Source organism: Zingiber officinale, chromosome 8A (assembly GCF_018446385.1).
Source record: "Zingiber officinale cultivar Zhangliang chromosome 8A, Zo_v1.1, whole genome shotgun sequence".
Classification (NCBI taxonomy): Eukaryota; Viridiplantae; Streptophyta; class Magnoliopsida; order Zingiberales; family Zingiberaceae; genus Zingiber; species Zingiber officinale.
Genome location: NC_056000.1, coordinates 94,251,935 through 94,279,634, shown reverse-complemented (window position 1 = coordinate 94,279,634; position 27,700 = coordinate 94,251,935). Strand labels below are relative to the sequence as shown.

Sequence of the window (27,700 nt, the reverse complement as noted above, 5' to 3'; positions counted from 1 at the left end):
CATAATCAATAAATTCAACTGCAGCAAGTTTTACCTTCTTCTCTTCAGAGTAGTTGTGACAATCAAATACTAATTCTACTTTCTTTTCCCACTCCAAATATGCTTCTAGATCACTTTTGCCTTGAAAAGAAGGAATCTTCATTTTGATATTTTCCAAGTTTCTATCAACATAATCACTCCTTCACCTTCTACCACCAATTCTGATACCACCAGATCTGCCACTAGAAGCTCTATCATCAATGTCCTCAAAAATGCCATCATCATCATCGTTGTTGTCTTCACGATTATATTGCCTCGAACTTCATGTCGGAACTATACCAGCTTGGCTATTTTGCAATTCAGTAATTACAACATCTTGTCTCTCCAATATGTCGAGGATTTTATTGAATCTGATTTCCATGTGTTCCAAGTGTTGTCTCAAGGCACGTTGTTCAAGTGTTTCTCTAGGTCTTGCTTCTTCTCCATTTGTCGCCATTAATGCAATCTGTTGTCACTCAATCACTCAACTCGCTAATGTTAGCTCTTTAAAGAACTTAGAATTGTGGCAATTCCTTGTAAACAATCATTGATTGATTGAAAATCCCAAAGGTATAGGACAAAAGAAAGGAATTGATAGAGGAATTCAAATTGTAGAATTGAAAACTTATGAGAATGCGGGACTAAAAGATAAAGATATTTGAAATAAGAAATGAAAAGGAATTTGCCAAAACTTAATCTAGACAAGTGCATAATTAAATCTAGGCAAAACTTTAAAGGAAATGCGGAATTGGAAAGTGAAAATATACTAGGCAAACTTTTAAATGAAATGCGGAATTGGAAAGTGCAAACATACTAGGCAAAATTTTAAAGGAAATCCGGAATTAGAAAGTGAAAGTATACTAGGCAAAACTTTAAAGGAAATGCGGAATTGAAAAGTGCAAATATACTAGGCAAAATTTTAAAGGAAATGCGGAATTGGAAAGTGCGAATATACTAGGGAAAATTTTAAAGGAAATGCGGAATTGGAAAGTGTGAATATACTAGGCAAAATTTTAAAGGAAATGCGGAATTGGAAAATATAAGTATAGAAATAACAATTCTCTACACTCACCTTTTTTTTCTTTTTTTTTTGAATTTCGGCCCTTTTTTTGACTATTTTTTTCGCCAAATATATATATATATATATATTGTTTTTTAATTTTAGCCTTTTTTTTGTCGAAAATAATTTGATAGCACCAAGACGAATAAAACTCACTAAGATTGTGATGATAATGATAAGCAAATAATTTTGAACAAATAGACAAAGTTTCAAGCACAAAGAACAAAAGGATAACCATATCGATTTAGAAAAACCAAAGCTCTGATACCAAATAATGGGAACCCAACGAGAAAGATATCTCAAGAACCCACAACGAATTGAAAACAGAAAGAAGGAAGGTCTTAAGACGATAAGATGGATGAAAGAAACCTCGGTCAAATGCTTAGAAAAGCACGAACCTTGGTATACAAGTTGGAAGACGCCACAACCTTGGGATTGAGGTTGATAAGTCTTTGAACGCCACAAGGAGATGCCTTGATAAGTTCAAGTTCAATGAAGAACCAACAAGCGAGAGCCTCACCGTGCTTTAGATTGAAAAATATATCAAAGATACATCTGTGGCCGTCACCCCCTTTATTTATAGCTATAAGGTGACAAAAAAATCTTAAAAGGCCAAAAGAAAGCCCATTTAGTAAAGGTCTATGTAGACTACTTAGCCATTTTAAGTTTATGGCTTTATTACAACCCAAATAAAAGTAGAAATTGAGTCTAAATTAAGCCTACATATCCCTACTACATAGACATGGGACTTAAGTGCTAATTAAGCTCATCTAAGGCTTGAATTAGGTTGACTATGCCGAATGACTTGCTCTTGGCCAAACCTTCTTCAATGATAGCTTTGGCCGTCACATCTTAAATTAGTACATTAAGTGCTTCCTTCATCTTTCTAGTCTTAGCCCTTGTAATTGGACCTCCATTGATGCATAATGGATCATCATTAACATCTAGAGTGGGTTTACCATGATCCATATCGTTAGCTTGTTGCTCTCTTTCTTTGACTCCATTACATCTACTACAACATTTACCTTTCCTTGCTTATAAGCTTAATCACATAAGGAAATTGTTCAAGAAATTCGACCCATTTGGCATGCCTTTTGTTGAGCTTCCCTTGCCCTTTCAATTAATTCAAAAATTCATGATCACTATGAATGAAAAATTCTTTAGGAAAAAAGATAATGTTGCCATGTTTGCAATGCGCTAACAAGTGCATACAATTCTATATCATAAGTGGAATAGTTGAGTGTGACACCACTTAATTTCTCACTAAAATATGCAATGGGATGACCATCTTGAAGTAAAACAACCCCAATACCCACATGAGATGCATCACATTCAATTTCAAATGATTTGGAAAAATCAGGTAAAGCAAGAATGGGTGCATGTGTGAGTTTATCCTTAAGTGTTTGAAATGAATTTTCTTGATTCTCTCCCCATCCAAAACCCATGTTTTTCTTAACAATTTCATTTAGAGGTGCTGCCACTGTGCTGAAGTCCTTCACAAACCTCCTATAGAAACTTGCCGGCCCATGGAAGTTCCTAACCTCACTCACAGTTTTAGGAGTTGGCCAATCTCTAATGGCCTTAACTTTCCCTTCATCAACCTGCACTCCTTTGGAACTTATGACAAAACCATGATTAGTGCAAAAAGAACACTTTTCTAAGTTAGCATATAGTTTTTCCTTTCTAAGGACATGCAAGACAGATTGGAGATGTGCAATATGCTCAAAAAAACTCTTGGAATATACCAAAATATCATCAAAGTATACTACCACAAATTTTCCCAGAAATTTTCGTAAGACATGGTTTATAAGCCTCATAAAAGTGCTTGGTGCATTAGTTAACCCAAAAGACATTACCAACCATTCATACAATCCATATTTGGTTTTGAAAGCTATTTTCCATTCATCCCCTTCCCTTATCCTAATTTGATGGTACCCACTTTTCAAATCAATTTTAGAAAAGAAGCAAGCACCATGCAATTCATCAAGCAAATCATCAAGTCTAGGGATAGGATGTCTATACCGAATTGTGATGTTGTTGATGGCTCTACAATCAGTGCACATCCTCCATGATCCATCCTTTTTAGGCACCAAAATTACGGGTACAGCACAAGGACTTAAACTTTCTCTAACCCATCCTTTTTACAATAACTCCTCCACTTGATTTTGTATCTCCTTTGTTTCTTGAGGATTACTCCTATAAGCTAGCCTATTAGGCAGAGAAGCGCCAGGAATAAGGTATATTTGATGTTCAATCCCCCTCATTGGAGGCAAACCATGAGGTACTTCCTAGGGAAACACATCCTCAAAAATCCTGCAAAATAACAACAACATCACTAGGCAAGGATTTAGTATTAGATTCCAAGCAAGTTTCCTTGCACAAAAGAAGAAATATAGGCTACCTTGTCAAATAAGCTTTCTTAGCCTCACTTCCTCTTGTAAACAAATTTTCTATTTTTCTCTCTGATGTGAACCCAACGAGAAATATATCTCAAGAACCCACAACGAATAGAAAACAGAAAGAAGGAAGGTCTAAAGACGATAAGATGGATGAAAGAAACCTCGATCCAATACTTAGAAAAGCACGAACGTTGGTATACGAGATGGAAGACGCCACAACCTTGGGATTGAGGTTGATAAGTCTTTGAACGGCACAAGGAGATACCTTGATAAGTTCAAGTTCAATGAAGAATCAACAAGCGAGAGTCTCACCGTGCTTTAGATTGAAAAATATGCCAAAGATACATGTGTGGCCGTCACCCCCTTTATTTATAGCAATAAGGTGACCAAAAACCCCTAAAAGGTCAAAAGAAAGCCCATTTAGTAAAGGCCTATGTAGACTACTTAGCCATTTTAAGCCTATGGCTTTATTACAACCCAAATAAAAGTAGAAATTGAGTCTAAATTAAGCCTACATATCCCTACTACATAGACATGAGACTTAAGTGCTAATTAAGCTCATCTAAGGCTTGAATTAGGTTGACTATGCCGAATGACTTGCTCTTGGTCAAACCTTCTTCAATGATAGCTTTAGCCTTCACATCTTCAATTAGTACATTAAGTGCTTCCTTTATCTTTCTAGTCTTAGCCCTTGTAATTGGGCCTCCATTGATGCATAATGGATCATCATTAACATCTAGAGTTGTGATGTTGTTGATGGCTCTACAGTCAGTGCACATCCTCCATGATCCATCCTTTTTAGGCACCTGAATTACGGGTACAGCACAAGAACCTAAACTTTCTCTGACCCATCCTTTTTGCAATAGCTCCTCTACTTGATTTTGTATCTCCTTTGTTTCTTGAGGGTTGCTCCTGTAAGCTGGCCTATTGGGAAGAGAAGCATCAGGAATAAAGTCTATTTGGTGTTCAATCCCCCTCATTGGAGGCAAACCATGAGGTTCTTCCTTGGGAAACACATCCTCAAAATCCTACAAAATAACAACAACATCACTGGACAAGGAGTTAGTATTAGATTCCAAGCAAGTTCCCTTGCACAAAAGAAGAAATATAGGCTGCCTTGTCAAATAAGCTTTCTTCGCCTCACTTCCTCTTGTAAACAAATTTTCTATTTTTCTCTCTTTCTTTTCCTCATTCTCTCTTTTGTTTTGAATTTTGTCCTCAAAATCAAGTCTTTTCTTTTTCACACACTCTTTCTTTTTCTTAAGCTCTTGTTCTTCTTTTTCTCTTTTCTCTCTCATTTTTATTTGATCCTCACAAACCTCCCTAGGTGATAACGGTACAAGTGTGACTTTGCAAGAATTGTGGGCAAAAGAGAACTTGTTGTAGAATTCATCATGGAGAGCTCGCCTATCAAACTGCCAAGGTCTTCCAAGAAGAATGTGGCTTGCCTCCATAGGCACAATATCACATAGAACTTGATCTTCATATTTTCCAATGGGGAAATTAATCAACATTTGCTGGTTCACTACCAATTCACCACTATTACTTAGCCATTGGAGTTTATATGGTCTTGCATGTGATACAATCTTTGTTAGTTAGAGCCCTAGAGCCAATCATTTGATGATTGTTGTATGGACTCATTGTATCATATTCTTATATATAAAGGCATTTGGTTTATTGGTTATTATGCTTACTTGTATTGGTGCCAAATAAACTAAGTATAATAGCGTCCTTGAGTAGAAGGTTCTCACCTATATCATTCGATTGGTTGAATCGATAGTGAGATGATATAGGGAACACTACTCTTAATCATTCCTAGTCGAGTATTAACATTCAAGGACAATGTTAATGCGACGAGACTAGCATGTAGGTCAACTCGATGACTTGATCTCACAAGTCATGGATATAGAGATATCAAGTTGCACATGGGTATGCATTGGAGAATGTATACTGAATGACCCGCCATGAGAAAGTATCATGGATCGTTATATGAGTGTCATATACTTTCTCATGTGGCTATTAGTATGACTACTAGTCCTTGGACCTGAAGTCACCATGGATCCCTACATAAGGAGTTATGTACTTTGGCTTCGTCAAACGTCACCCATAACTGGGTGGACAATAAAGGGGATTACTGGGTATGTAACGAATTATGCAGAGGGATGTGAGTGATGTAGATGGGATCTATCCCTCCTATATGACGGGAGCGACATCGATATTCTTGATAGAGTGAGACCACGAAGTGCATGGCCATGCCCAAATGAGTCAATATGAGATATTGAGCTCATTTGATTGAGTGAGTCTACTTGGAGTTCAAGATTTAGATTGATTAGAGGATGACACGGTCTATGCCTCACATTGATCAATCTAGATGTCTAGGATAGAAGGACAATGTCATATATTGTGAGGAGTCACAATTAGTAGTCACAAGGTCATGTTGGATCTCACATTCTTATAACTTGGGTAGTAATGATGTGTTGCTAGATACCGCTCATTACTTATGCTTCTAAATGGGTTTAGGAGCATTGCCAACGTTATAAGAACCTATAGGGTCACACATAAAGAATAATTAGATGGAGATTAGGTTCATATGATGAACCAAGAGGATTAGATTCATGTGATGAATCAAATTGGATTAAGAGTAATCCTAATTGAACTAATTGAGTTGGACTTAATTTGATTCATGTGTTCTATGAGTCTAATTTAGATTATGATTCATTGAATCAATTTAATTAAATGAATTAGATTCATTATATTAAATTGGCTTGAATCAAATGGTTGCATTTGATCAACCATGGGATTTATAATGTCAAGTTTGACTTGACTTGAGAGGAAGAGGAAAAGTCAAGTTTGACTTAACTATATGCCAACTCATTTGTGAGTTGGCATTAAGTGGCCAATAATGGTGTTACACATCATCATGTTTAGCACATGTGTGTGCCACCTCATGGAGGTTACAAATCTCCTCTTTAATGGCCACATTAAATGAGAATGGAGGTTACAACTCCATTAAGAGGCCGACCACTTATGGTGGAAGAAAATTACGATTTTTCATTCAAGGTATTCATTCCTCCTTCTTCCTCTCTTCTTGCTCTCCCTCTCCTCCTCGTTGGCTGAACCATCTAAGGTGCTAGCACACCTTCGTTTGGTCTTCTCCACCTAGTTTGTTCGTGTGGATACTTCTAGAGGATCGTACACTTAACGATCTCGAGATCCGGTGAACCGTTGGACAAGCAGGATTGCGAAGGGCATCACATCGAGGGTAAATTCCTTCTCCTAGTATAGATCTAGGCTTTAGTAAATTCGTACATGAAAATTTTGTTTTATAAACTTCGCACGGATCCCGTGGCATGGGAATCAGGGTTTCCGCAACGCGAAAAAGTGGTTTTTGCGGCACGAAATTCCCAACAGTCTTGAGGTTGAGTTTGGTGACCAACCTTGTGCTTGCCACATTAGTACAACTTCCACCATCAATAGAGCATGTCTTACCTTGAATAAGGCAGCGAGTATAAAAAATATTTTCTCTTTGATCCTCCTCATGCTCCTTGGCTTGGCTTCCCATGTAATACCCCGGTTCTGAGATTCTCGTTAAGTATGACTTAAAAAGGTTAGATGGTACTATCCATATCACCAAGGTGCACCTTCCTTTTCGGAAGCCCAAACTTAAGAACTCCAAAGTTAAGCGTGCTTGGCTTGGAGAAATCTGAGGATGGGTGACCTCCTGGGAAGTTTTCCAGGGTGCGTGTGAGTGAGGACAAAGTTCGCTGAAAGGACCTCCGGTGGTCTGTGGAACTAGTCATCAAACCGATAGGTAATTCTGGTGTCGTTCCTGGTTCGGTCCCGGGTGGGGACAGATGGTATCAGAGCGACCTTGCGACCGTGAGTGCGCCTGTGGTAGGAGCACCCAGGGCACCACCTAGCGAGGGAGATTCTGGGATTTGTTTGTGGTGTGATTTGTAGTTACACAACGAGGACGTTGTGTCTTTAAGTGGGGGTGATTGTAATACCCCGGTTCTGAGATTCTGGTTAAGTATGACTTAAAAAGGTTAGATGGTACTATCCATATCACCAAGGTGCACCTTCCTTTTTGGAAGCCCAAACTTAAGAACTCCAAAGTTAAGCGTGCTTGGCTTGGAGAAATCTGAGGATGGGTGACCTCCTGGGAAGTTTTCCAGGGTGCGTGTCAGTGAGGACAAAGTACGCTGAAAGGACCTCCGGTGGTCTGTGGAGCTAGTCATCAAACCGATAGGTAATTCTGGTGTCGTTCCTGGTTCGGTCCGGGGGGGGGTCCCGCCTGGGCCGGGGCGTTACATCCCAATAATCTCCTAACCACCAAGAGATCACCATCTTGCGCATAGGTTGCTCCATCATTTTCCTCATCGCTTGAGGAAGAGGAATGAGAAGAAATTTCTTCACTAGAGATACTCCCATTATCTCTCACCACCATAGTCTTCTTATTCGGGCATTCGGATGCAATATGACCTTTTCCCAAACACCTAAAACACTTGATATCCCTACTCTTAGAAGTGGAAAAAGAGGTAGTAGGAATAGGCTTCTTAGTGCTTGCTGCCTCCTTAGAATTTGAAGAAGAACCCTCCTTCTTTGGCTTGTCCTTCCATCTTGAAGAGTAGTTTGGAGAAGAGGATTTCTTCATAATGCCCTTTCTCTTTAATTATTGCTTGATGCACTAAGTCATCAAGCTCCACATAATGCTGTAACTCCACAATGTCTCCAATATCTCGGTTTAGGCCATGGAGAAATCGAGTGATACGAACCCCACCAATAAATGTGATGAAATCCGAAACAAAGGTGGATAGAACCCCAAGAACTAAAGACAAGAGTGTAAGCCTTGACCCATAACCAAGAATTGGCACAAACCAAGCCTACGAAGGAAAGAAAAGCCACACCTAGGGGTGATAAGTTTCGATGGATTGAACGCCACGAGAGTAAACTCGATAAGTTCAACAAGTTCTTTCAAGAACTAAGAGAACACACAATCTCACCAAAAACTAAGTTCCTTCATACTAAGATGTCCCTCCCTTATATAATGGGAGTGAACAAGGAAAAATACAAGATAAGTACATGCACAATTAGAGTTCCAATGTTGCATGCCTCATGCAAGCTATCTATGTAAAACGCCCACCCTTCTTACCCAAGGGCGGCGCTACAATCTTATACTACTTACGTACATGCTTTAGTTATACTATAACAGCGAAAAATTTTAAATCATTCCTTTTATTTAAATAAGCATGATATCACATATTCTGATTAGTTCGAATGTGCATATATTGATCATATAACTAAAAATATTAATTTGTCCGAATCGTTCTTGCCGAGCCACCACCACACACATCACTATCTGCTCCTCCTGCTGCTCCGTCGTTCTGAATATCCGTCCCCCATATCTACGGTACAAGGAAAGTAAGCTATGAGCACTCATGGCTCAGTAAGTTCCTTTCCTACTCACTAAAACCGAATTCATATCATTGCATATCAATATCATGCGAGGTATCATAAGCATACGACATACAAGGGTATCATATTCATATTCATATCATAATATCACATGACATTATATCTAATCATCAGATAATTCAAGCACATATGTAGGCAATGTATCATGAATTTGAAAACTTATACTTATAAGTACTTGAAATTAATATCATCATTAGAGGGGATCCCGGTTTGTACCACATACATAATGCGCGCGCTTCATAGGTAGGTCCAAGGTAGCAAGTCTTGAACCCTACCATGCATACATACTAGGCCCGAGTCTTACTCCATCGACCTAGGGCATTCAGAGGCCCATTACTGACGAGGCCCGAGTCTTACTCCATCGAGCGTTTACGGAGCCCACCCTTGGTACAAACCATACAAAAAAAAATAACTTATCATGCATAACTATCATATCATGTCCCTAACAATCTTTCATGCATTTCCTTTTTCATTTCTTTTCATTATGTACAGCATTTCCTACGCTATAACATATCATTACGTAACATAATTTCATTTCTTCTCATTATGTATAGCATTTCCTATGCTATAACATATCATGGCATATTACGTAACATAATTTCATTTCTTTTCATTATGTATAGCATTTCCTATGCTATAACATATCATGGCATATTACGTAACATAATTTCATTTCTTCTCATTATGTATAGCATTTCCTATGCTATAACATATCATGGCATATTACATAACATAATTTCATTTCTTCTCATTATGTATAGCATTTCCTATGTTATAACATATCATAGCATATAACATAATTTCATTTCTTCTCATTATGTATAGCATTTCCTATGCTATAACATATCATGGCATATTACATAACATAATTTCATTTCTTCTCATTATGTATAGCATTTCCTAGGTTTCTTTCCCTTTTTCTTTTATTTTCCTTCATGGCCGAAACCTACCAGTCCTTAAGCTAGGTTTCTTAAGTGGCCTAAAGCATGGAAAGCCTAAGTAAATATCATGGCAAAAGTTACTAAGAACATCATACACAATATTGGATCATAAACAAGCTAGGACTCTTGTGATCTTACATGTCTTATATCATGTAACTAATTTTCTACATTCCAATTAAACATGAGAGCATTAATCAACTTTCATATCATAATATCACAGAGGTCTTGAGCATATTAATATTTTTGTTTAGGCTAATCTAAGCTATCCCTTTTATCATGGCCGAAAAACCCTAAAAAGAGTTCATGAGTTTCTAGCAATGTGAACACCCTTTAAGAAACTTTATATCCTATCATAGGAGCATGTTTATTTAAATTTTTTTGAAGGTCTTTCTAACCCTTAACCTTTCTGGTCCGAAGCATACAACTGAGTTTTCTTTTGGTTCCAATTAATTTCCAAGCAAGAAAACCACAGAAAGGTCCTTAGCATTTCATAGAAGGAACCTTGCACTAGTTTGGTTAGACGATAATCTTCCTAGCCTCTTTAAAATATTTTTGGTTAAATCCTAGGGTTTGATACTCCTTTGATCATACATCATATCAGTATAAAATCATGGAAAAGAATCCTTCTACATAGCATAGAAAATCTTATCATGAAATGAGGTCTTGTTTAAATCATCTTAGATTTGAAAACCTTTTCTTTAGCCGAATTTTCTTAAATTCTTTCCTAGGTTTTCTAATCCTTATAAATCCGAAAATCACATAAAAGCCTTGTACCACAGATGAGGGGAAGCTTACCTTCTTTGCTTAAGTTTCCTAGAGTTGAGAACTTGCTTGTGGACCTTTCTTCCTTGCTTGCGTTGCTCGACACCAATGGAGGAAGAAGTGGCTAGGTCTTTTGGTGGAGAGGAGGAGGAAGAAGAGGAGGCTTCTTCCTCTTGTGTTGCTCGGCAACAAAAAGAAAGAAAGAAAGAAAAGAGGGAGTGTCTCGGCACCTCTAGGAGAAGAGGAGGAGAGTGAGCTGAGGATGAAGCCACCCCTCCATGCCTATTTATACTAAAATGAGGGGAGGAAAACTTGACTTGATTCATCCTCCTTATTTATTTCTCCTCTTTAATGATAAGAATATTCTAGAGAAATGCTTCTTGAGTTCTCTCTTTTCTTTCCTTTAATTTCTCTCTTTTCTTTCCTTTAATTAAAATTCCTATCTCTCCTCTTACAATATCCTCTCCTATCACACTTGGTTAACATATGCATGCATCCACAAGAGAACCAAGGATCAAAACTTGGTAATGGATATTTTTACTTCTTTTTACTTCCTTTTCCTTTTAAGTAAAAAGAATCCTTTCTTATTCTTAAATACTTAGTCTTTTCTCTCCTTATCAATAATTCTCCTATCCCCTTTGATATCCTATACATGTTCCTTACAAGAGGTCCAAGGTTCAATCCTATTTCTCTTCTAACATATTATTGATATTCTTTTGTACATAATAATTCATATATCACCATATTATGCATTATGCATAAATATTTCATACACATATATATTATCTCATATTCCTTCCTTTTGTTTACATTAATTCCATGTATTATAAATATAGATGATTTATATTCTCAACTTTATTTTCTTTCATAAAGTTTTAATCATCTAAATTCTTCCCATCTTAATATTCAACTTAGAATATTTACACCTTCTTTTCACTACCTTCAAACTCTCATTATCCTTACTTTCTTATCTAGGCTTTCTAGGGGTGTTACAATCTCCCCTACTTATTGAAAGTTCGTCCCCGAACTTAGAATGACAATTTCTGCTCAGATTCCTTAGACGTTGGTGGAGCTTCCAATCTCCCTTGACTCATTGCTTAAATTGATACCATTTCTACTCTTTTTATTCATCAAAAGCTTTTATTACATTTTTTTGTTCATAACTTCTTCTCTTAAAAGGCCAGGTAGGTTGTGACTACTCCTGCCATAAAGGACATGATAGCAGTAGTCATCATCAACCCAACCTGTATCGACTTGCCCAGATCATTCTGGGGTGGATCAGGCATTATCGGAGGTTGAATCTCCGATGCCTCTTCCGGGTCGATTATTGTCTCTTCATCCATTCCCTCGTCTTCTTCAACATGTTCGTCCGGTTCCATCGGGTCTTCGTTTAGTTCCCCCTCGAGGTTGTTCAGTCCCCACTCGAAGTCTATTATATCGTTGGGGTTGAAACCCATTTCCATGTATTCAGCAAGGTTAAATTCATCCTCGCCCATCTCAGGAAACTCGTTCTCTCCTTCATAATATTCCATAATTTCTGAATCTTCATCTTCATTATCGTCCGAATTCCCTTCCTCGATTTCCTCGAGATCTTCCTCTCCGAACTCACCGTGTTCCGGAGATTCCGAGTCGCTCACATAGTTGTCGAAGTATTCCAGCATATCGGGTTCATCCGCGAACTCGAGGTATTCGCCAAAATATTCTACATCCTCGGGATCGTATTCGAACGGGATATAGTCCATTTCTACAAGATTTTAAAGATTCATTATTCCTCTTATGTTATAGCCTAAGGATCTTGTATCTAGGCTACCATTCATGCATCCTAGAATATCACCTACTTATCATCTTGCACCATTTTCTAGGGTATAACATAAGGTATCCTTCCTAGCCTACCATTCATGCATCCTAGAGTATCATACTATTTTTAACACATACTTGTCATCATGCACCCTTCTCTAGGGTATAGCTTAAGGTATCCTTCCTAGGCTATTATTCATGTATCCTAGAGTATCATACTAATTTTTGCATATAAATAAATTAAGCAACTATACTTACTTGGAGCGACAGGAAGGAGCTTGATGTGTGTGTAGTGAGCTGGCAAAACTTCGCTCTGATACCACCTGTAAAACGCCCACCCTTCTTACCCAAGGGCGGCGCTACAATCTTATACTACTTACGTACATGCTTTAGTTATACTATAACAGTGGAAAATTTTAAATCATTCCTTTTATTTAAATAAGCATGATATCACATATTCTGATTAGTTCGAATGTGCATATATTGATCATATAACTAAAAATATTAATTTGTCCGAATCGTTCTTGCCGAGCCACCACCACACACATCACTATCTGCTCCTCCTGCTGCTCCGTCGTTCCGAATATCCGTCCCCCATATCTGCGGTAAAAGGAAAGTAAGCTATGAGCACTCATGGCTCAGTAAGTTCCTTTCCTACTCACTAAAACCGAATTCATATCATTGCATATCAATATCATGCGAGGTATCATAAGCATACAACATACAAGGGTATCATATTCATATTCATATCATAATATCACATGACATTATATCTAATCATCAGATAATTCAAGCACATATGTAGGCAATGCATCATGAATTTGAAAACTTATACTTATAAGTACTTGAAATTAATATCATCATTAGAGGGGATCCCGGTTTGTACCACATACATAATGCGCGCGCTTCATATGTAGGTCCAAGGTAGCAAGTCTTGAACCCTACCATGCATACATACTAGGCCCGAGTCTTACTCCATCGACCTAGGGCATTCAGAGGCCCATTACTGACGAGGCCCGAGTCTTACTCCATCGACCCCGGGGCGTTTACGGAGCCCACCCTTGGTACAAACCATACAAAAAAATAACTTATCATGCATAACTATCATATCATGTCCCTAACAATCTTTCATGCATTTCCTTTTTCATTTCTTTTCATTATGTATAGCATTTCCTATGCTATAACATATCATTACGTAACATAATTTCATTTCTTCTCATTATGTATAGCATTTCCTATGCTATAACATATCATGGCATATTACGTAACATAATTTCATTTCTTTTCATTATGTATAGCATTTCCTATGCTATAACATATCATGGCATATTACGTAACATAATTTCATTTCTTTTCATTATGTATAGCATTTCCTATGCTATAACATATCATGGCATATTACGTAACATAATTTCATTTCTTCTCATTATGTATAGCATTTCCTATGCTATAACATATCATGGCATATTACATAACATAATTTCATTTCTTCTCATTATGTATAGCATTTCCTATGTTATAACATATCATGGCATATAACATAATTTCATTTCTTCTCATTATGTATAGCATTTCCTATGCTATAACATATCATGGCATATTACATAACATAATTTCATTTCTTCTCATTATGTATAGCATTTCCTAGGTTTCTTTCCCTTTTTCTTTTATTTTCCTTCATGGCCGAAACCTACCAGTCCTTAAGCTAGGTTTCTTAAGTGGCCTAAAGCATGGAAAGCCTAAGTAAATATCATGGCAAAAGTTACTAAGAACATCATACACAAAATTGGATCATAAACAAGCTAGGACTCTTGTGATCTTACATGTCTTATATCATGTAACTAATTTTCTACATTCCAATTAAACATGAGAGCATTAATCAACTTTCATATCATAATATCACAGAGGTCTTGAGCATATTAATATTTTTGTTTAGGCTAATCTAAGCTATCCCTTTTATCATGGCCGAAAAACCCTAAAAAGAGTTCATGAGTTTCTAGCAATGTGAACACCCTTTAAGAAACTTTATATCCTATCATAGGAGCATGTTTATTTAAATTTTTTTGAAGGTCTTTCTTACCCTTAACCTCTCTGGTCCGAAGCATACAATTGAGTTTTCTTTTGGTTCCAATTAATTTCCAAGCAAGAAAACCATAGAAAGGTCCTTAGCATTTCATAGAAGGAACCTTGCACTAGTTTGGTTAGACGATAATCTTCCTAGCCTCTTTAAAATATTTTTGGTTAAATCCTAGGGTTAGATACTCCTCTGATCATACATCATATCAGTATAAAATCATGGAAAAGAATCCTTCTACATAGCATAGAAAATCTTATCATGAAATGAGGTCTTGTTTAAATCATCTTAGATTTGAAAACCTTTTCTTTAGCCGAATTTTCTTAAATTCTTTCCTAGGTTTTCTAATCCTTATAAATCCGAAAATCACATAAAAGCCTTGTACCACAGATGAGGGGAAGCTTACCTTCTTTGCTTAAGTTTCCTAGAGTTGAGAACTTGCTTGTGGACCTTTCTTCCTTGCTTGCTTTGCTCGGCACCAATGGAGGAAGAAGTGGATAGGTCTTTTGGTGGAGAGGAGGAGGAAGAAGAGGAGGCTTCTTCCTCTTGTGTTGCTCGGCAACAAAAAGAAAGAAAGAAAAGAGGGAGTGTCTCGGCACCTCTAGGAGAAGAGGAGGAGAGTGAGTTGAGGATGAAGTCACCCCTCCATGCCTATTTATACTAAAATGAGGGGAGGAAAACTTGACTTGATTCATCCTCCTTATTTATTTCTCCTCTTTAATGATAAGAATATTCTAGAGAAATGCTTCTTGAGTTCTCTCTTTTCTTTCCTTTAATTTCTCTCTTTTCTTTCCTTTAATTAATATTCCTATCTCTCCTCTTACAATATCCTCTCTTATCACACTTGGTTAACATATGCATGCATCCACAAGAGAACCAAGGATCAAAACTTGGTTATGTATATTTTTACTTCTTTTTACTTCCTTTTCCTTTTAAGTAAAAAGAATCCTTTCTTATTCTTAAGTACTTAGTCTTTTCTCTCCTTATCAATAATTCTCCTATCCCCTTTGATATCCTATATATGTTCCTTACAAGAGGTCCAAGGTTCAATCCTATTTCTCTTCTAACATATTATTGATATTCTTTTGTACATAATAATTCATATATCACCATATTATGCATTATGCATAAATATTTCATACACATATATATTATCTCATATTCCTTCCTTTTGTTTACATTAATTCCATGTATTATAAATATAGATGATTTATATTCTCAACTTTATTTTCTTTCATAAAGTTTTAATCATCTAAATTCTTCCCATCTTAATATTCAACTTAGAATATTTACACCTTCTTTTCACTACCTTCAAACTCTCATTATCCTTACTTTCTTATCTAGGCTTTCTAGGGGTGTTACAATCTCCCCTACTTATTGAAAGTTCATCCCCGAACTTAGAATGACAATTTCTGCTCAGATTCCTTAGACGTTGGTGGAGCTTCCAATCTCCCTTGACTCATTGCTTAAATTGATACCATTTCTACTCTTTTTATTCATCAAAAGCTTTTATTACATTTTTTTGTTCATAACTTCTTCTCTTAAAAGGCCAGGTAGGTTGTGACTACTCCTGCCATAAAGGACATGATAGCAGTAGTCATCATCAACCCAACCTGTATCGACTTGCCCAGATCATTCTGGGGTGGATCAGGCATTATCGGAGGTTGAATCTCCGATGCCTCTTCCGGGTCGATTATTGTCTCTTCATCCATTCCCTCGTCTTCTTCAACATGTTCGTCCGGTTCCATCGGGTCTTCGTTTAGTTCCCCCTCGAGGTTGTTCAGTCCCCACTCGAAGTCTATTATATCGTTGGGGTTGAAACCCATTTCCATGTATTCAGCAAGGTTAAATTCATCCTCGCCCATCTCAGGAAACTCGTTCTCTCCTTCATAATATTCCATAATTTCTGAATCTTCATCTTCATTATCGTCCGAATTCCCTTCCTCGATTTCCTCGAGATCTTCCTCTCCGAACTCGCCGTGTTCCGGAGATTCCGAGTCGCTCACATAGTTGTCAAAGTATTCCAGCATATCGGGTTCATCCGCGAACTCGAGGTATTCGCCAAAATATTCTACATCCTCGGGATCGTATTCGAACGGGATATAGTCCATTTCTACAAGATTTTACAGATTCATTATTCCTCTTATGTTATAGCCTAAGGTTCTTGTATCTAGGCTACCATTCATGCATCCTAGAATATCACCTACTTATCATCTTGCACCATTTTCTAGGGTATAACTTAAGGTATCCTTCCTAGGCTACCATTCATGCATCCTAGAGTATCATACTATTTTTAACACATACTTGTCATCATGCACCCTTCTCTAGGGTATAGCTTAAGGTATCCTTCCTAGGCTATTATTCATGTATCCTAGAGTATCATACTAATTTTTGCATATAAATAAATTAAGCAACTGTACTTACTTGGAGCGACAGGAAGGAGCTTGATGTGTGTGTAGTGAGCTGGCAAAACTTCACTCTGATACCACCTGTAAAACGCCCACCCTTCTTACCCAAGGGCGGCGCTACAATCTTATACTACTTACGTACATGCTTTAGTTATACTATAACAGCGGAAAAGTTTAAATCATTCCTTTTATTTAAATAAGCATGATATCACATATTCTGATTAGTTCGAATGTGCATATATTGATCATATAACTAAAAATATTAATTTATCCGAATCGTTCTTGCCGAGCCACCACCACACACATCACTATCTGCTCCTCCTGCTGCTCCGTCGTTCCGAATATCCGTCCCCCATATCTGCGGTACAAGGAAAGTAAGCTATGAGCACTCATGGCTCAGTAAGTTCCTTTCCTACTCACTAAAACCGAATTCATATCATTGCATATCAATATCATGCGAGGTATCATAAGCATACGACATACAAGGGTATCATATTCATATTCATATCATAATATCACATGACATTATATCTAATCATCAGATAATTCAAGCACATATGTAGGCAATGCATCATGAATTTGAAAACTTATACTTATAAGTACTTGAAATTAATATCATCATTAGAGGGGATCCCGGTTTGTACCACATACATAATGTGCGCGCTTCATAGGTAGGTCCAAGGTAGCAAGTCTTGAACCCTACCATGCATACATACTAGGCCCGAGTCTTACTCCATCGACCTAGGGCATTCAGAGGCCCATTACTGACGAGGCCCGAGTCTTACTCCATCGACCCCGGGGTGTTTACGGAGCCCACCCTTGGTACAAACCATACAAAAAAAATAACTTATCATGCATAACTATCATATCATGTCCCTAACAATCTTTCATGCATTTCCTTTTTCATTTCTTTTCATTATGTATAGCATTTCCTATGCTATAACATATCATTACATAACATAATTTCATTTCTTCTCATTATGTATAGCATTTCCTATGCTATAACATATCATGGCATATTACGTAACATAATTTCATTTCTTTTCATTATGTATAGCATTTCCTATGCTATAACATATCATGGCATATTACGTAACATAATTTCATTTCTTCTCATTATGTATAGCATTTCCTATGCTATAACATATCATGGCATATTACATAACATAATTTCATTTCTTCTCATTATGTATAGCATTTCCTATGTTATAACATATCATAGCATATAACATAATTTCATTTCTTCTCATTATGTATAGCATTTCCTATGCTATAACATATCATGGCATATTACATAACATAATTTCATTTCTTCTCATTATGTATAGCATTTCCTAGGTTTCTTTCCCTTTTTCTTTTATTTTCCTTCATGGCCGAAACCTACCAGTCCTTAAGCTAGGTTTCTTAAGTGGCCTAAAGCATGGAAAGCCTAAGTAAATATCATGGCAAAAGTTACTAAGAACATCATACACAAAATTGGATCATAAACAAGCTAGGACTCTTGTGATATTACATGTCTTATATCATGTAACTAATTTTCTACATTCCAATTAAATATGAGAGCATTAATCAACTTTCATATCATAATATCACAGAGGTCTTGAGCATATTAATATTTTTGTTTAGGCTAATCTAAGCTATCCCTTTTATCATGGCCGAAAAACCCTAAAAAGAGTTCATGAGTTTCTAGCAATGTGAACACCCTTTAAGAAACTTTATATCCTATCATAGGAGCATGTTTATTTAAATTTTTTTGAAGGTCTTTCTAACCCTTAACCTTTCTGGTCCGAAGCATACAACTGAGTTTTCTTTTTGGTTCCAATTAATTTCCAAGCAAGAAAACCATAGAAAGGTCCTTAGCATTTCATAGAAGGAACCTTGCACTAGTTTGGTTAGACGATAATCTTCCTAGCCTCTTTAAAATATTTTTGGTTAAATCCTAGGGTTAGATACTCCTCTGATCATACATCATATCAGTATAAAATCATGGAAAAGAATCCTTCTACATAGCATAGAAAATCTTATCATGAAATGAGGTCTTGTTTAAATCATCTTAGATTTGAAAACCTTTTCTTTAGCCGAATTTTCTTAAATTCTTTCCTAGGTTTTCTAATCCTTATAAATCCGTAAATCACATAAAAGCCTTGTACCACAGATGAGGGGAAGCTTACCTTCTTTGCTTAAGTTTCCTAGAGTTGAGAACTTGCTTGTGGACCTTTTTTCCTTGCTTGCTTTGCTCGGCACCAATGGAGGAAGAAGTGGCTAGGTCTTTTGGTGGAGAGGAGGAGGAAGAAGAGGAGGCTTCTTCCTCTTGTGTTGCTCGGACAAAAAAAGAAAGAAAAGAGGGAGTGTCTCGGCACCTCTAGGAGAAGAGGAGGAGAGTGAGTTGAGGATGAAGCCACCCCTCCATGCCTATTTATACTAAAATGAGGGGAGGAAAACTTGACTTGATTCATCCTCCTTATTTATTTCTCCTCTTTAATGATAAGAATATTCTAGAGAAATGCTTCTTGAGTTCTCTCTTTTCTTTCCTTTAATTTCTCTCTTTTCTTTCCTTTAATTAAAATTCCTATCTCTCCTCTTACAATATCCTCTCCTATCACACTTGGTTAACATATGCATGCATCCACAAGAGAACCAAGGATCAAAACTTGGTTATGTATATTTTTACTTCTTTTTACTTCCTTTTCCTTTTAAGTAAAAAGAATCCTTTCTTATTCTTAACTACTTAGTCTTTTCTCTCCTTATCAATAATTCTCCTATCCCCTTTGATATCCTATACATGTTCCTTACAAGAGGTCCAAGGTTCAATCCTATTTCTCTTCTAACATATTATTGATATTCTTTTGTACATAATAATTCATATATCACCATATTATGCATTATGCATAAATATTTCATACACATATATATTATCTCATATTCCTTCCTTTTGTTTACATTAATTCCATGTATTATAAATATAGATGATTTATATTCTCAACTTTATTTTCTTTCATAAAGTTTTAATCATCTAAATTCTTCCCATCTTAATATTCAACTTAGAATATTTACACCTTCTTTTCACTACCTTCAAACTCTCATTATCCTTACTTTCTTATCTAGGCTTTCTAGGGGTGTTACAATCTCCCCTACTTATTGAAAGTTCGTCCCCGAACTTAGAATGACAATTTCTGCTCAGATTCCTTAGACGTTGGTGGAGCTTCCAATCTCCCTTGACTCATTGCTTAAATTGATACCATTTCTACTCTTTTTATTCATCAAAAGCTTTTATTACATTTTTTTGTTCATAACTTCTTCTCTTAAAAGGCCAGGTAGGTTGTGACTACTCCTGCCATAAAGGACATGATAGCAGTAGTCATCATCAACCCAACCTGTATCGACTTGCCCAGATCATTCTGGGGTGGATCAGGCATTATCGGAGGTTGAATCTCCGATGCCTCTTCCGGGTCGATTATTGTCTCTTCATCCATTCCCTCGTCTTCTTCAACATGTTCGTCCGGTTCCATCGGGTCTTCGTTTAGTTCCCCCTCGAGGTTGTTCAGTCCCCACTCGAAGTCTATTATATCGTTGGGGTTGAAACCCATTTCCATGTATTCAGCAAGGTTAAATTCATCCTCGCCCATCTTAGGAAACTCGTTCTCTCCTTCATAATATTTCATAATTTCTGAATCTTCATCTTCATTATCGTCCGAATTCCCTTCCTCAATTTCCTCGAGATCTTCCTCTCCGAACTCGCCGTGTTCCGGAGATTCCGAGTCGCTCACATAGTTGTCGAAGTATTCCAGCATATCGGGTTCATCCGCGAACTCGAGGTATTCGCCAAAATATTCTACATCCTCGGGATCGTATTCGAACGGGATATAGTCCATTTCTACAAGATTTTACAGATTCATTATTCCTCTTATGTTATAGCCTATGGTTCTTGTATCTAGGCTACCATTCATGCATCCTAGAATATCACCTACTTATCATCTTGCACCATTTTCTAGGGTATAACTTAAGGTATCCTTCCTAGGCTACCATTCATGCATCCTAGAGTATCATACTATTTTTAACACATACTTGTCATCATGCACCCTTCTCTAGGGTATAGCTTAAGGTATCCTTCCTAGGCTATTATTCATGTATCCTAGAGTATCATACTAATTTTTGCATATAAATAAATTAAGCAACTGTACTTACTTGGAGCGACAGGAAGGAGCTTGATGTGTGTGTAGTGAGCTGGCAAAACTTCGCTCTGATACCACCTGTAAAACACCCACCCTTCTTACCCAAGGGCGGCGCTACAATCTTATACTACTTACGTACATGCTTTAGTTATACTATAACAGCAGAAAATTTTAAATCATTCCTTTTATTTAAATAAGCATGATATCACATATTCTGATTAGTTCGAATGTGCATATATTGATCATATAACTAAAAATATTAATTTGTCCGAATCGTTCTTGCCGAGCCACCACCACACACATCACTATCTGCTCCTCCTGCTGCTCCGTCGTTCCGAATATCCGTCCCCGATATCTGCGGTACAAGGAAAGTAAGCTATGAGCACTCATGGCTCAGTAAGTTCCTTTCCTACTCACTAAAACCGAATTCATATCATTGCATATCAATATCATGCGAGGTATCATAAGCATACGACATACAAGGGTATCATATTCATATTCATATCATAATATCACATGACATTATATCTAATCATCAGATAATTCAAGCACATATGTAGGCAATGCATCATGAATTTGAAAACTTATACTTATAAGTACTTGAAATTAATATCATCATTAGAGGGGATCCCGGTTTGTACCACATACATAATGCGCGCGCTTCATAGGTAGGTCCAAGGTAGCAAGTCTTGAACCCTACCATGCATACATACTAGGCCCGAGTCTTACTCCATCGACCTAGGGCATTCAGAGGCCCATTTATGACGAGGGCCGAGTCTTACTCCATCGACCCCGGGGCGTTTACGGAGCCCACCCTTGGTACAAACCATACAATAAAAAATAACTTATCATGCATAACTATCATATCATGTCCCTAACAATCTTTCATGCATTTCCTTTTTCATTTCTTTTCATTATGTATAGCATTTCCTATGCTATAACATATCATTATGTAACATAATTTCATTTCTTCTCATTATGTATAGCATTTCCTATGCTATAACATATCATGGCATATTACGTAACATAATTTCATTTCTTCTCATTATGTATAGCATTTCCTATGCTATAACATATCATGGCATATTACATAACATAATTTCATTTCTTCTCATTATGTATAGCATTTCCTATGCTATAACATATCATGTCATATTACATAACATAATTTCATTTCTTCTCATTATGTATAGCATTTCCTAGGTTTCTTTCCCTTTTTCTTTTATTTTCCTTCATGGCCGAAACCTACCAGTCCTTAAGCTAGGTTTCTTAAGTGGCCTAAAGCATGGAAAGCCTAAGTAAATATCATGGCAAAAGTTACTAAGAACATCATACACAAAATTGGATCATAAACAAGCTATGACTCTTGTGATCTTACATGTCTTATATCATGTAACTAATTTTCTACATTCCAATTAAACATGAGAGCATTAATCAACTTTCATATCATAATATCACAGAGGTCTTGAGCATATTAATATTTTTTTTAGGCTAATCTAAGCTATCCCTTTTATCATGGCCGAAAAATCCTAAAAAGAGTTCATGAGTTTCTAGCAATGTGAACACCCTTTAAGAAACTTTATATCCTATCATAGGAGCATGTTTATTTAAATTTTTTTGAAGGTCTTTCTAACCCTTAACCTTTCTGGTACGAAGCATACAACTGAGTTTTCTTTTGGTTCCAATTAATTTCCAAGCAAGAAAACCATAGAAAGGTCCTTAGCATTTCATAGAAGGAACCTTGCACTAGTTTGGTTAGACGATAATCTTCCTAGCCTCTTTAAAATATTTTTGGTTAAATCCTAGGGGTTAGATACTCCTCTGATCATACATCATATCAGTATAAAATCATGGAAAAGAATCCTTCTACATAGCATAGAAAATCTTATCATGAAATGAGGTCTTGTTTAAATCATCTTAGATTTGAAAACCTATTCTTTAGCCGAATTTTCTTAAATTCTTTCCTAGGTTTTCTAATCCTTATAAATCCGAAAAGCACATAAAAGCCTTGTACCACAGGTGAGGGGAAGCTTACCTTCTTTGCTTAAGTTTCCTAGAGTTGAGAACTTGCTTGTGGACCTTTCTTCCTTCCTTGCTTTGCTCGGCACCAATGGAGGAAGAAGTGGCTAGGTCTTTTGGTGGAGAGGAGGAGGAAGAAGAGGAGGCTTCTTCCTCTTGTGTTGCTCGGCAACAAAAAGAAAGAAAGAAAAGAGGGAGTGTCTTGGCACTTCTAGGAGAAGAGGAGGAGAGTGAGTTGAGGATGAAGCCACCCCTCCATGCCTATTTATACTAAAATGAGGGGAGGAAAACTTGACTTGATTCATCCTCCTTATTTATTTCTCCTCTTTAATGATAAGAATATTCTAGAGAAATGCTTCTTGAGTTCTCTCTTTTCTTTCCTTTAATTTCTCTCTTTTCTTTCCTTTAATTAAAATTCCTATCTCTCCTCTTACAATATCCTCTCCTATCACACTTGGTTAACATATGCATGCACCCACAACAGAACCAAGGATCAAAACTTGGTTATGTATATTTTTACTTCTTTTTACTTCCTTTTCCTTTTAAGTAAAAAGAATCCTTTCTTATTCTTAACTACTTAGTCTTTTCTCTCCTTATCAATAATTCTCCTATCCCCTTTGATATCCTATACATGTTCCTTACAAGAGGTCCAAGGTTCAATCCTATTTCTCTTCTAACATATTATTGATATTCTTTTGTACATAATAATTCATATATCACCATATTATGCATTATGCATAAATATTTCATACACATATATATTATCTCATATTCCTTCCTTTTGTTTACATTAATTCCATGTATTATAAATATAGATGATTTATATTCTCAACTTTATTTTCTTTCATAAAGTTTTAATCATCTAAATTCTTCCCATCTTAATATTCAACTTAGAATATTTACACCTTCTTTTCACTACCTTCAAACTCTCATTATCCTTACTTTCTTATCTAGGTTTTCTAGGGGTGTTACAATCTAGAAACCCAAAACAAAATAAATGCATGCACAATTAGAGTCCCAAGTCCCATGCTTCATTAAACAATCTAAAATACTTAAGTCTTCATGCATGAACGAGTTCCCATGCTTCGCGTGCTTATTAGCGTTCTTCCGTTAAACGCGGCCAGTCATAGATGGTTATGCCCGATTACGTGGATTAGGCCATGACTAGCAGTTGTGATTATCTTGGTTTCTCCTTGCTCATAGTCCTCCCAATGTTTTTTGGTTAACCCATTTAGTGCTTCCTTGAAACGCTTTGCCCATAGTCTTGTAATTGGGCCTTCCGGAAGTGATAACTAATCTCTCCTATCTTCAGCCCTTGGGCATACATCATTCTCCCCTTCTTGAAAAGGACTTGTCCTCAAATCATCACCTGCAACGGGGATAAGTCAGCAACATTAAAAGTGGAATGTACGCCATACTCACCTAGTAGTTCAAGTTTGTAGGCATTATCATTGATGCGCTCTAACACTTGAAATGGGTCGTCCCCTTGAGGTAGAAGTTTAGAACGACGTTTTTCCGGAAATCATTCCTTTCGGAGGTGCAACCAAACCCATTCTCCTGGTTCAAACACAATTTTCTTGCGCCCCTTGTTAGCTTGTTGCATGTATTGCTGAGTTCTTTTCTCAATAATCAGTCGTGCTTGTTTATGAATCTTCTTTACGAATTCGGCCTTCTGCTTACCATCTAAGTTTATATGCTCAGTTATAGCTAAAGGAATCAAATCTAATGGTGACAAGGGATTGAAACCATAAACAATTTCAAATGGAGAAAATTTAGTCGCAGAATGTATGCTCCTATTGTAAGCAAATTCAACATGAGGTAGACAATCTTCCCATATTCTCAAATTCTTGTTAATGTCCACACGAATTAAAAAGGACAAGGTTCGATTGACCACTTCAGTTTGCCCATCAGTTTGGGGGTGACAAGTAGTAGAGAACAATAATTTAGTTCCTAATTTCCCCCACAAAGTCTTCCAAAAATAACTCAAAAATTTTGCATCCCTATCAGAGATAATGGTCCTAGGCATGCCATGCAACCTAATAACCTCTTTAAAGAATAATTCAGCTATATGCGATGCATCATCGGTTTTATGACATGGAATGAAATGCGCCATTTTAGAGAATCTGTCTACCACAACAAAAATTGAATCTCTCCCCCTCTTGGTCCGGGGTAATCCCAAAACAAAGTCCATTGAAATATAAGTCCAAGGTTCACTAGGTATAGGCAAAAGAGTATACAAGCCATGGGGTTTAAATTAGATTTAGCTTGTTTGCAAGTGGTGCACTTCTCACAAATTCTTTCCACGTCACGTTTCATATGAGGCCAAAAAAAATGATTCTGTAAAACCCCTAAAGTCTTAGTAACGCCAAAATGACCCATCAATCCACCACCATGGACTTCCCTAGTGAATAATTCACGTAACGAACACATAGGCATACACAATCTATTTTCACAAAATAAAAACCCATCATGCCTATAGAACTTACCAAATGCAACCTTATCACATGCTTTGAACACATCAGAAAAATCAGTATCGTTAGTATATAAATGCTTGATATATTCAAATCCAAGTAACTTCGTATCTAAATTGGACAATAAAGCATACCTTCAAGATAGTGCATCAGCAACTACGTTCTCCTTTCCTTGCTTGTATTTGATCACATAAGGAAATGTCTCAATGAATTCTACCCATTTAGCATGGCATCGGTTCAACTTATGTTGGCTCTTCAAATGCTTTAGAGATTGATGATCTGTGTGAAACACGAATTCTTTTGGCCATAGGTAATGTTGTCATGTCTCCAATGCTCTCACCAATGCATACATTTCCTTGTCATATGTGGGATAGTTGAGAGTGGCTCCACTCAACTTCTCACTGAAATAAGCAATGGGTCTCATTTCCTGCATAAGCACAGCACCTATACCAACACCAGAAGCATCACATTCGATTTCAAAGGTTTTAGAAAAATCTGGTAGGATTAGTAAAGGAGCAGAACTTAGCTTTTCTTTCAAAGTGTTGAAGGCCCTCTCTTGCTCCTCTCCCCACTTAAATGACTCATTTTTCTTGATGACTTTAGTAAGAGGAGCTGCAATATTGCTAAAATCACAAACAAACCGTCGATAGAAGCTTGCCAAACCATGGAAACTCCTCACTTGGCTAATTGTTGTTGGTGTTGGCCACTCTTGGATTGCTTTCACATTTTCCTCTGTAACACCCCTAGAAAGCCTAGATAAAGTAAGGGCAATGAGAGTACGAATGTAATGAAAAGAATGTGTAGATAGTCTACGTTGAATGTTACGATGGGAAGGATTTAGATGATTAAAAACTTTATGAAAGAAAATAAAGTTGAGAATATAAAGTTCTATACATGATTTATAATGCAAGGAATTAATGTAAACAAAAGAGATATGAGATATTATATATGCATGTATGAAATATTTATGCATAATGCATATACATGAATTATTTTGTACAAAAATATGTTAGGAGAAGGATTTGATCCTTGGTTCTCTTGTGGATGCATGCATGTGTTAACAAAGTGTGATAGGAGTGAATATTGTAAGAGGAGAGATGGGAATTATAATTAAAGGAAAGAAAGGAGAGAAATTAAGAGAAAGAAAAGAGAGAAACTCAAGAAGCATTTCTCTAGCATATTCTTTCTCATTAAGAGGAGAAGTAAATGAGGAGGATGAATCAAGTCAAGTTTTCCTCCCCTCACTTTAGTATAAATAGGCATGGAGGGGCTTCATCCTCAACTCACTCTCCTCCTCTCCTCCATTTGTGCCGAGCACTCTCCCTCCCTCTTTCCTCTTGTTGCCGAGAGCAACAACTCTCCCCTTCTTTCTTTCTTTTTGTTGCCGAGCAACACAAGAGGAAGAAGCCTCCTCTTCTTCCTCCTCCTCTCCACCAAAAGACCTAGCCACTTCTTCCTCCATTGGTGTCGAGCAAAGCAAGCAAGGAAGAAAGGTCCACAAGCAAGTTCTCAACTCTAGGAAACTTAAGCAAAGAAGGTAAGCTTCCCCTCACCTGTGGTACAAGGCTTTTATGTGATTTTCGGATTTATAAGGATTAGAAAACCTAGGAAAGAATTTAAGAAAATTCGGCTAAAGAAAAGGTTTTCAAATCTAAGATGATTTAAACAAGACCTCATTTCATGATAAGATTTTCTATGCTATGTAGAAGGATTCTTTTCCATGATTTTATACTGATATGATGTATGATCAGAGGAGTATCTAACCCTAGGATTTAACCAAAAATATTTTAAAGAGGCTAGGAAGATTATTGTCTAACCAAACTAGTGCAAGGTTCCTTCTATGAAATGCTAAGGACCTTTCTATGGTTTTCTTGCTTGGAAATTAATTGGAACCCAAAAGAAAACTCACTTGTATGCTTCGGACCAGAAAGGTTAAGGGTTAGAAAGACTAAACATGCTCCTATGATAGGATATAAAGTTTCTTAAAGGGTGTTCACATTGCTAGAAACTCATGAACTCTTTTTAGGGTTTTTCGGCCATGATAAAAGGGATAGCTTAGATTAGCCTAAACAAAAATATTAATATGCTCAAGACCTCTGTGATA

At 36.8% G+C, this 27,700-nt stretch overlaps 1 pseudogene; it reads right to left on the bottom strand.

Annotated features, from left to right (window-relative positions):
* Window positions 1–2,784: 2,784 nt before the first annotated feature.
* The window catches only part of LOC122011072, a 40,690-nt pseudogene continuing 15,774 nt past the window's right edge, over window positions 2,785–27,700 (bottom strand).